Source organism: Benincasa hispida, chromosome 5 (genome assembly GCF_027475165.1).
Source record: "Benincasa hispida cultivar pf3 chromosome 5, pf3_genome.v1.1, whole genome shotgun sequence".
NCBI classification, from domain to species: Eukaryota; Viridiplantae; Streptophyta; class Magnoliopsida; order Cucurbitales; family Cucurbitaceae; genus Benincasa; species Benincasa hispida.
In genome coordinates this window covers 8876422-8886574 of record NC_143482.1, presented here as the reverse complement: position 1 = coordinate 8886574, position 10153 = coordinate 8876422, and the positions used below count along the sequence as shown (strand labels likewise).

At 41.3% G+C, this 10153-nt stretch overlaps 1 non-coding gene across 1 annotated transcript; it reads left to right on the top strand.

The window, feature by feature from the left end:
* The first annotated feature begins 4899 nt into the window (after positions 1-4899).
* Positions 4900-5006, top strand: LOC150035891 (small nucleolar RNA R71). Its single transcript, XR_016529910.1, has one exon. It is a non-coding gene; the product is annotated as a small nucleolar RNA R71 (small nucleolar RNA).
* Positions 5007-10153: the final 5147 nt, after the last annotated feature.

Below are 10153 nucleotides of genomic sequence, written 5' to 3'. Positions count from 1 at the left end.
ACAAAATTCTTTTACCGCAATCTCCATTTTTTTTTGTTAGAATATAGAAAAATAAGAGTAAGAATAGGTAAAGTCTGAAAAGATATAGTGAATTGAAAATTCTGAGTAGTAGAGAATAATTGAAGATTGCATGACTCCCAAAACTTACGTCCCTGATGGATTTCATTTGCTTGATAGTGCAAGGACCACCTACTTCCTTCTTTATTCAAAGTTCCTCAGTTCCACGGACTGACTTGGCAATGCCAGCCTTCTCTGTGATATGCTTTTACTCGCTGCCCATTAACTTTGAATATGTTGGTTCCATAATCATTTGATAATTCAACAACACCATGCGGGAATACCTGTGTAATTACGAATGGTCTGGATCAACGTGACTTTAATTTTTGCGGGAAGAGCCATAGATGTGAGTTAAATAGTAATACCCTATGTCCGACTTGGAGGTTTTTACTGCATATGTGTTTGTTGTGTCAGCGCTTGGTGCGCTCCTTGTAAATCTTTGCGTTCTCATATGCGTTAATCCTTCATTCTTCTAGCTCGACAAGTTACATTTTTCGCACTTCTCATGCTTTCTTCAAATCAAAGTTCAGCTTCTTTACCACCCACAATGCCTTATATTCTGGATTCAGAGGCAAATGGCACACCTTACCAAATACCAATGCATATGGGGACATACCTATGGGTGTTTTAAATGCAGTCCGGTATGCCCACAATGCATCATCGAGCTTTGTTGCCCAATCTTTTCATGAAGGCCTTACTACCTTCTCGAGTATCAGCTTAATCTCCCGATTGGACACCTCAGCCTGACCATTCGTTTGCGGATGGTATGCGGTGGCCACTTTGTGGAGAATGTTGTATTTGCGCAATAGCTCCTTAACAGTATGATTGACAAAGTGAGACCCCTCATCACTTATTATGGCACGTGGGCTGCCAAAACGAGTGAAAATGTTTTTCTTCAAGAATTGAGAGACTACCACCACATCACTTGCGGCGCATGCCACTGCCTCTACCCACTTGCATATATAATCGACGGCTAATAAAATATAGTGTTTACCATTCGAAGGAGGGAATGGTCCCATGAAATCAATACCCCACACGTCGAACAATTCAAGCTCCAAGATGGTGTTCATTGACATTGCATGTTTCCATGAAATGTTACCTATGCGTTTGCACCGATCACACTTCATTACGTAGTCGGCTTCATCCTTAAACAATGTTGGCCAAAATAATCCACTCTATAAAACCTTAGTTGCGGTGCGCTGTCCTCCGAAGTGCCCACCATATGGTGAGTTGTGACATTGCGATAATATGCGTTGTTGAGCAGCATTTGGTACGCATAGTCGTAGAATCTGGTCTGCCCCCTTTTTATACAGGATCGACTCATCCCAATAATAATATCTGCATTCATGTTTAAGCTTCCTCTATTGGTGGTAGGTATAATCTTCAGGAAATTTTCTGCAAACCAGATAGTTGACTATGTCTACGTACCAAAGCAATTCTTCAATATGGAACAGCTGCTCATCCGGGAACACCACACTCACCTCTGACTCATTACAGTCAACCTCAGGGTTTTCCAATCTGGACAAATGATCCGCAACTTGGTTCTCTGTCCTCTTTTGTTCAATTATTTCTATGTTAAATTCTTGAAGGAGGAGAATCCATTTGATCAACCTCGGCTTTGCATCCTTCTTTGTCATTAAGTACTTTATTGTTGAATGATCAGTATGGATGAGTACCTTCGTCCCCAGCAGATATGCTCGAAATTTTTCCAACACAAAAATTCTTGCAAGAAGCTCTTTCTCTGTGGTGGTATAATTGATCTGAGCAGAATTTAACGTCTTACTCGCATATGCGATGGGATGTAAGATTGTTTTTCTTTTTTGTGCCAAAGCTGCTCCCATCGCATACCCGCTTGCATCGCACATTATTTCAAAAGGAAGTGTCCAGTCAGGTGCAATTAACACGGGTGTGGTAATCAGGGCATTTTCAAAACTCTGAATGTGTTGAGGCAATTTTCGTCAAAATCAAATTTTCTATTAGCCTCCAACAACGCACTCAGTGGTCGTGCTATTTTGGAAAAGTCTTTGACAAAGCGTCTGTAGAATCCAGCGTGCCCCAAGAAACTTCATACAACCTTCATGCTTGTTGGAGGTGGAATTTTTTCAATTGCTTCTATTTTTTCTTTATCCACCTCTAGCCCGTCCCCGAAAACCTTGTGCCCTAACACTATGCCCTCCTTTATCATAAAATGGTATTTTTCCCAGTTAAGCACTAGATTCGTCTCTTCGCATCTCTTCAGTATCTTCTCCAAGTTGGCTAGATAGACTTCATAAGTATGCCTATAGACAGAGAAGTCATCCATGAAGATTTCGTCAAAGTCCTCAAGATAGTCTAAAAAGATGGCCATCATGCACCTTTGGAACGTCCTTGGCGAATTGCAGAGGCCAAACAGCATGCAGCGGAAAGAAAAGGTCCCATATGGGCAGGTGAATGTGGTCTTCTCTTGGTCTTCTGGAGCAATCATAATCTGGTTGTACCCGACATAACCATCCAGAAAGCAGTAAAAGTCATTTCTAGCTAGACAGTCTAGCATTTGATCAATGAACGATAGAGGGAAATGATCTTTCTTTATGGCCGCATTTAGCTTGCAGTAGTCCATGTAAATGTGCCACCAGTGACGGTCCTTTGCGGTATTAGTTCATTGTTTTCGTTTGGGACTACCGTCATGCCATCCTTTTTCGGCACACACTGCACGGGGTTGACCCACGTGCTATCTGCTATAGGATAAATAATGCCCGCATCTAACAATTTAATGATCTCCTTTTTAACGACCTCTTTCATCACAGGGTTGAGTCTGCGCTGATCTTCGATCGTTGCCTTATGGTCTTCTTCGAGACGAATGTGGTGCATACAGTACGCTGGGCTAATTCCTCTAATGTCAGCGAGCGTCCAGCCAATTGCTCGCACATGCTTCCTCAGAATGCTCATCAACGCATTCTTCTGGTCCTTATAAAGCTAAGAGGAAATAATAATTGGCAGCTTCTCATTCTTCCCCAAAAATGCATACTTTAAGTGGATCGGTAGGGTCTTTAATTCCAGTGTTGTGGTTCTACTAGGGACGATTGCGTTGTTTTTCTTTCTTCTTTTTCTGTTGGCTCTTCTTCTTGGTTTGCAATCATCTCTTCTTCCTTGCTTGTTTTTGTTATGATCGCATTACAGGTAGTAATGGATGCGCTTTCATCCTCTTCTTCATTCTCTTCGTCAAACTTTTCTTCTTCAATCAAATTTTGGTCGTTGTTTGAGTCATGCAGGTCTTCTTCGTTAGGAAACATCATGGCACGGATTATGTTGAACTTGAGCTTTTGTCCATTGATGCTCAAAGTGATCTCCCCTTTATGCACATCGACCTATTGATAAAAATGGTCGCCCTAGGATGATGGGCACATCTTTGTCGACCTCGTAATCCAAGATGATGAAGTCGACTGGTAGGATAAATTTGTCGATGGTGATCAACACATCCTTCACCTTTCCCTCTGAATGCACCAGAGATCTATCGGCCAATTGGAGAGTCACGGTCATGGGCATAAGTTGCCTTACATTCAGCTGCTTAAAGATCGACAGAGGCATCAAATTGATGCTAGCTCTAAGATCACACAATGCCTGCTCAATGTACAGTCCTTCTATGGAGCAGGGTATAGTAAAGTTCCAGGGATCGCTCATCTTCAGTGGAATGATTGATTTCGAACTCTGTGTTAAAGCCACCGTGGCAAACTTACTAGCTCCCCTTTTCTTAGTTACCATTTCCTTCAAAAAATTTTCATAGGTAGGCATCTTCTCAATCGCTTCATTGAATGGAATATTAATATGTAATTTTTTTAACATAGACAATAAGCATTGGTACTGTACCTCTTCCTTCTTTTTCTTTCTTAGTCTCTGCAGAAAAGGTGGTAACTGCACTCTCACGGTCTACTTCTCTGTTGGCTTTGAGATTGACGCAACTTTTGGCTCTATTGCTTCTTTTTCTCCTTCTTCTTGTGTCACCGCAAATTCAGGTTCCGGCGCAATGGGAGGATTCCTGCTAGGCTTCTTTCTTTCTCCCTTCATAATTTTTCCACTTCGCAATGTCACCACCTAACATTGCTCTTTACCTGATCCCCTTGAGTTGCGTGGGAGTTCCGTTGAACTCGACAGAGCCCCTTGGGTCTATTCTTTAGCTCGCTCACAATCTAGCTCATCTGTAACTCTAGGTTACGGATGGACGTAACCTGACTTTGAAGCACAGTTTCGTTTTTCTCTATGTACTGCTTCAACAGGCTCTCCAAGGAGGATGATTGCGGTGGTTACGAGCTACTGGCTTGATTGCTTGTTTGACCGTTGTTGCGTGAGAAGAATCCAGGTAGCCCTTCTTTCTGCGCCACGGATTGGAAATTCTGTTGCTAATTCTTCCATGCAAAATTGGGGTGGTTTCTCCACCTGGGGTTGTATGTATTCGAAAAGGGATTGTTTTTTATAAAGTAAACAGACTGTGGATTTTGCGGGCATTCTTCCATCGCGTGCCCATCACCGCAAGTCGCACATCTTGTGGTGTCTTGACTAATTGCGTTGATTTGCCCATTTTGTGGTGTTAGGCCGCTGATCGTTATTCCCTGAATTAAGTTCATCATTGCGGTCATCTGATTCTGTAGTGAAGAAATAGCACCATTACTTGCATCGGTATCCTTGATTCTCAATCTCTGATCACTCTCTCTCCAATCCTCGTGGTTCTTAGAGATGCGATCCAAGATGTTCTTAGCCTCATCATACGTTTTGTCAAGCAGATCACCAGCAGCTACCGCATTGGTAGCGGCCTACGAAGCGGGATTCAAACCATGATAAAAGATTTCCATCTGAAGGCAGTCTGGCAAACCATTGTGTGGACAGTCCCGGACCAATCTCTTAAACCTCACCCAGGCATCACTGAGTGATTCGTCCATGTCTTGTTCAAAATTTGTTATGAGTTTCCTTCGTCTAGCATTCTCAATAGGTGGAAAATATTTCTTCATAAATTTCTCTACGACCTGTTCTCATGAAGTAATCTCTCCCGGTTCGAGGGAATACACCCATTTCCTTGCCTTATCACAAAGAGAAAATGGGAACAAAGTTAGTTGAACTTCTTCGGCAAAGATGTTCGGGAACACAAAAGTATTGCAGATTTAGATAAAGCTACGTAGTTGGGCGTGCGGGTCCTCGCCATGCCGTCCTCCAAATTGTCCTGCAGTCTGGATCATCTGCAGCATCACCGGTTTCATTTTGAATTGGCTTCCATCAAGGGTAGGTCTCATGATTCCTAGAGAGAAATCATAGAGGTTTGGCGATGCATAGTTCCTAATGGGCCTATTGCGATCCTTTGCCAGCAGGATTGGATTTATCATGACGTTGTTTTCGTTTGGTGCTCTGTTTTCAGGCTACTCTGACATCTCTTCTTTCTCTAACTGTTGTTGTTGGCGGTCTCTTAATCTCCTTCTGAACGTTCTCTCAATCTCTGGATCATAATTCGCTAGAGATTGAGAGTCTGCAAAGAATTCAGAAAAATTACCGTTAGCACACTATTTTGCCGAAGTCCCCGACAACGGCGTCAAAAACTTGATGGTTATTTTATGATGTGGAATTGTGGATGATATGCGATGATGAAAATGCATTGAGCACTCAAGTTGTCTCAATGGGATCCAAGTGTAAAACCCACTGAGTTCCTGATAAGTCCAGGGTCGAACTCGGGGACTTGGGAAAATAGGTTGCGGTGGTAATTTTTAGGAAAACTTTGTAACCAAATAAATCATTAGTTTTTGAGGTTGTTGTTTGCGGTAATGAAAACAAACAAATGCGGCAGAGTTCGAAAAGAGTTGATAAATGGAAGATACGATGAGTATGTGGTGAATGGGTTGAGAAAAATTTCGGCTAACACTTCCTATGATGTGTTCATGCTATCCGATCATGCAACATGCATACAACAGTAAACCACCTCTCGGTGTGAATGCCATAGCTTTTAAGGCTAGAACGCTGTGATATATGCGATAAGTCTATAGGACCTAAACATAAGCCTCTATTCTTATTTATGCGATGATAACATGACGTGCACACAAATAAGGCGACCACATAATATCATTCCTATCTCTAGGATGCATCCGATGCAGGTTGGCAAACAGAGCTTATCTCTAAGTCTCTATCTCTTGTTTATGCAGTTCTAATCTTGCTCTCTCGAGTCTAGATTCTAACCTAGATCTCTCAAGTCTTAGGTTCTTTCTTTAGACTCTCTCTCGAGTAGCTTTAAAGGGATATTTGGCACAACATAACACAAGATAATCGACAGCAATGAACTTCCTAGGTCATGTTAGCTTAGTTCTTCTCAACCCATTTGACTAGTTTAGCTACTCATGCATACTAAGAGAGTGAACAGATGTAGAATAAGAACTTCCATTGTATAAATATAAAGATGAAGTACAAAACAACAATGCAAGAATAGAATAAAGATCCTGGTAGCAATCTCTTGCTTCCCAAGCTTTTACACTTTCTTTCTACTCGTGTCCAAAATATAATCTCGCTCTCGCGAGAGTCGGCCCGCTCTCTGCTTCTACGCTTCAGGGTTCTCTCTCGAGTTGCCCTGAGCAATCTCTGGCATCTCTACTCTTCTTTTGCTCCGCCTGAAAATAAAAAGGAAAACTATAGACAAAGACAAGCTGAGCTCTTAAATTCGTGAACAGGTGAACTGGTTAACCCCTTTTCTAAAGGATGCCTTTGGTATTTATAGAACTTCCAGGGTGAAAGGCAGCTTCTCTCTCACGATTGCACAGATGAGATGGCTTTAATTCCCTAACTCATGCACCGAATATTTGTCATCGAAAAGTTGAATGTACTTGTTATCGTTAGTGGCTGTGAACTTAATTCGGATTCGACTGTCATCAGCTTTCTGTCCCATCGTGATTAGTTATTCCTTTCACCCAGATGCACCCACCATGTTGTGCCGACCAAGTTGCGGCAATCCTTCTTGAGAAAATGTTTGCAAACACAATCACTGCAAATCCTTACGGTAATGCTGCGCTTGACCAACGATTTTCTATGATCGCAATTTCCACCTTGCGTCAACACATATTCTACATAAAAATACAAAAATCAACTGTTTCTATGCGATGAACACATGCGATCGCAATGTAATAAACTTAATGCTTTTGGGACGCAATCTAACACATTTTATCACCGCAAGCCAGCATTGTTTAACAACTTAGCACTATGATAACGTGCATTTCTTCCCGTTATCAATAGCCATTTGGGAACCAAATGATCTCCGTTCGAAAAATCGCCTAACGCACGACTTTTTTTCATCATTCTTAACCCATGGGTCCGTTTTTGCATTTTCACACGCCGGAAAGTCGAGCCCAAAAATTAGACCCCCAGGCAGCCTCACCAGGCCAATAGCCATTTGGGGCACTAAATGAGCTTCGTTAACAAAACTGTCTTATGCACAAATTTTTCCATCATTCTTAACCCTTGGGTTATTTTTGCGTCTTTGCCCACCGAAAAGTTCGCGCACAAAAACTAGGCCCCGGTGCAACCTCTCCGGACTCGATAGTCATTTGGGATACAAAATGAGCTCCTTTCACAAAACCGCCTTACGCACGATTTTTTTCATCATTCTTAACCCCTGGACCCTGATGGAAAAATCGGCATGCGTAGCGAAAATGAGAATCAATTTTACTCTAATTGCCCAAATTAAACATGCAACCCTAAATGAATTAATTAGGGTTATTTTGAAACAATACCTTTGAAGCTCCCGAAACTCCTCTATCGCCATTTGAACACGAACCAGACAACCACTAGAGCTGACCTACTATCCTCTGGACTCATAACTGAGTTGTGGGATCCGATGGATGAAGAATCCGAGAGAGAGAAAAAGAGATGGAAATTGTAGAGTGATATTTGGATTTTTTCAGCCCCATTTTTAAAAACTAATTTTGCAAAATTTCCAAAAATTTTTAATCCAAAATGACAAGCCCATATTTATAGAAAATTGCCATGCAAAATTGCATGAAATAACTTCATAAAAACCTAACACCTAGAATCCACTATCTAAGTGGGCTTAATGTCACCACTATAAGCCAACACCTAGCCCACTATTTTGTTAGTGGAATTATCCAACAAAAGTTTGGATTTTCCCACTAACTTTAGTCAAAGGGCAAAATAGTCATTTGGTCAAAGTCAAACTTTGACCAAAAAGTCAACATTTTGACTTTTTATAATTTTTTTCGTGTTGACTAATTTTGACCTCCCGAGAACGAATTCGCATTCATTTTCTCGAAATTCAAATCACATTTGAATATAAGGTCGGTCAAAGTTTGACTTTTCAAAGTCAAAAGTAAACTCTTTGATTTTTACATCTTTGACATTTCCATTATTTCCGAGCTTCCGAATATGAACGTATTCATATTGTTGATATTTAAATCACATTTAAAGCTGTATCTCTAAACTGAAAAACCGACCACTATATCACATATACTTGTTGGTTTCTCTCTCATCACCTAATTTGAATAATTCGAATTATTCCATCATACTGTTCTAAGTTTGTTCCATATGAGCTAGTAGGGGAACCTAATGGACCTATAGATCATGGGCTCGAACGTTCTGAGATTAGTTAGCTAAACTCTTTAGATGGAACTAATCAACATTTGTTAACTCACGAATCATTCCACTATAGTCCCATAGTTGCACTCCCCTCACTATAGATATATTTGTATCTATATGATATAACCATGATTAGTAAGCTAATCCTTCACAGGTTGTTCGTAATCTTGGCTGGGTCATAAAACCTGTTTTGCCCCCGAGACTACATCTTATTCCTTATGTTCCACTGATCCTCTAATGAACAATTGGTTTAAGGTCCAACTTATAAACCGAACCCCTCTTGGGCCAATGATAGGGTGGGGCCCCTTGTTCAAGACTTGGATTCAGTACTAAAGGGAACAACCTATCTACTATCCCTATAACGGGTAGGAGTGAATTCCGTCTTGCACCTATGTTCCCAGCTATCCATCTGATCTTACCCCTGAAATGGGAGGCTTATTGAGCCAGCGATAATGAGCTGCCCTCACCTATGCAGATCTAAGGATAATTCCGAGTGAACTGGAGTTCTTAGTTAGCTCAGGATTAAGATTAAGTTACCTAGGTCATCAAATAGCAAAATAGTCAGTTTTATACATTAAACGACATTTAGAACATAAAAAGTGACTATTTCATGGTTCAATCTTATGTAAACTCTTTACATAGGAGGCTCCCATTTTCATGTGTCCGCATGAACGGTTTAGGATCACATCGTTTGTAGTAACAACAAAATAGGCTGCATCCATAGTGTCCCCAGAATAAGGTGCCCAACCTTATTCATATACTATAGACTATTTTGGCTATATATATTTGAACTTGATCCACATTTATGTCATTACATAAAGTTCAAACTTAAACTTAATAGCCTCGGAACCTTAGTTTATTGGATTCATGAATATAGAATTTAAATTTACTAAATATTTTCACTAACAGCTTTATTGAACAAGAATATGATATTACAAACTACGAGTTTTAGAACATAAAATTCAACAGACCCATTTCTACTCTTTCACCCACTGGAAAGTTTGCATACTAAAATTGGGCCCAGGGGCATCAGCCGAGTTCGATAGCCAGTTGAGGCACTAAATGAGTTCTGTTTGAAAAATCGTCTGATGCACGACTTTTTTTTCATCATTCTTAACCCTTGCGTTCATTCCGCGTTTTCACCTGCCGAAAAGTTCGCGCACTAGAATTGGGCCCGAGGGTAGCCCCGCCAGGCCTGATAGCCAATTGTGGCACATGGGCTCCGTTCCCAAAACTATTTGGTGCATGGATTTTTTTCATCATTCTTAACCCTTTGGTCCGTTTCTGCATTTTCACCGGCAAGAAAATTCATGCACTAAAATTGGGACCGGGGGAACCCCTGTCGGGCCCGATAGCCAATTGGGGCACCAAATGAGCTACGTTCGCAAAACTATCTGGCACACGTCTCTTTTTCGTCATTCTTACCCCTGGGTCCATTTCCTCGTTTTCGCTAGTCGGAAAGTTCGCGCACAAAAATTGGGCCCCGGGGCATCCCCGGCGGGCC